The sequence below is a fragment of the Papilio polytes genome, unplaced genomic scaffold, assembly GCF_000836215.1.
Source record: "Papilio polytes unplaced genomic scaffold, Ppol_1.0 DF824047.1, whole genome shotgun sequence".
NCBI classification, from domain to species: Eukaryota; Metazoa; Arthropoda; class Insecta; order Lepidoptera; family Papilionidae; genus Papilio; species Papilio polytes.
The window spans coordinates 4809976-4811725 of NW_013525157.1; positions in this window are offsets into that span (position 1 = coordinate 4809976).

A 1750-nucleotide genomic window follows, 5' to 3' on the forward strand; every position below is an offset into this window, starting at 1 on the left:
ATTTCCCAATAGTAATAATAATAACCGTTACTTTGAATAGTTTGAAAAAAAATAGACACTAAACATTCAAGGCATGACCTAAAGTTAAAAACCTGAGACGTAGCCGTCGCATATAAAATTGAATATTTTAGCGAAGACATATATTAGGGAGGCGATGGGCCGAGGCCGCGGCGAGCTGAGTGCCAGGACCTTTCTTCTTTAATGGACGCCCAAACCTTCAACCGCTTTTATTCGCGAAATCTTTCAGAAAATAAATGAATCTACGCCGTATGTAAATCGAATGCCGTCGAAAGTTTTTATTGAAAAACTTCAAGCACTGATGAAAATGGGGCCGCGATGTTAAAGATCTTTCCCTTCCCGTACTCCCGACAGATGCTATACCGACTTCCAAATGTTCATACTTTTTAATTTTGTACAAAGTTATACCATAATGTTACGACTATTCAAATTAAATCCTAAATGATTTATTAATTTGAGCTGGAATAATATACAGCAAATTTTAATATGAGGTTTAAAACAATATTAGTATTACCATGGTCTATTCCTCATTTTATTCAAAAAGTTCCTAGACAATTTTTTTAAAAAAATAAATTACTAATAAGATTAAATTATTATCAAAAGTCTGCGACGTGAATGGCTAAGTGCAGATTGTTTATCCAGTTATCTTTGAGATGAATGGAGTGCTCAATCTCGCTGCGAAAGGCGATTTAGTAAATGTTTATCAACGCAGACATAAATTTGTTCTAATAGATATTTCATGTTTTTGTATTCCAATAAATTATTCGAAATTATTTCACCGTAGACGTGGTAACGACTTATTTAGAATGCCGTCAGTTATTTACGACATGGTGACGTGACTCATACGTACCACGATGCTTATTATTAAACATATATAAAGAAAACTAAACTGCTTACTTCCTTTCGCGTGCTTATAAACATAAAACTTCCTCGTGCGTATCCTTACGAAAACATAAATTAGGTAAATTTACTACTTTTTATACGAAGCATCCCCTTCATTACAATATGTTCGTAACGACACCGAGGGTCACTGCCTAGTCAAATCTCCCCTCAGCGAAGGGCCGCGAATCGGTCGAATTATCAAAAACTTTTTAACTTACAACTTTTCCTTAAACGAATAGAGCGAAGCGAGCTTCTGAACTGTCTTGCCGTTCTGCTCGAGTCGGAATGATATCGGCAACGCGCCGACTTCGTCTTCCGTGAGGGATACATGACAGGGGGTAGCGTGGTGTAGTGCGTCCATCGTGTTTTGATGCGTGCGAGCCGGCCGCGAGTCGTGAGGCGGTCCGTTGAGGTCGAGTCGAATAGAGCCGCTCGGGTTCAGTTTCAGTTCAGTCTCCCTCGCTGCGATGTCGGCGGCGCACGTCGCTCCGCATCTCATCCGACAACTCTACGTAGCGACGATCGCGCCGATACTTTTCTCCCGGCTAATAAATCACGCGAGCCGAACAAAGTAAACCCTCACGAACAGATTATAACTCGATACGAGATAACGAGCTCGCGGTACAGCCGCCGTGATTAATCACTAAAAGTCGACTCGAACGATACCAACGGAAGCGTAATCTCGGCTAGACTCGATTTAGGTGCGTAACGTAAACAGATAAACATTGTTGAAGTTCTCGGGAATTGTTTGTTGATTTAACGCACACAATAGTTGGTTTGATTTAGTAGTCGTGGAACGGTGATGTCGCTGGCCGGTTGCGAGCACCGGGCTCGTGTATGAGGTGAATGT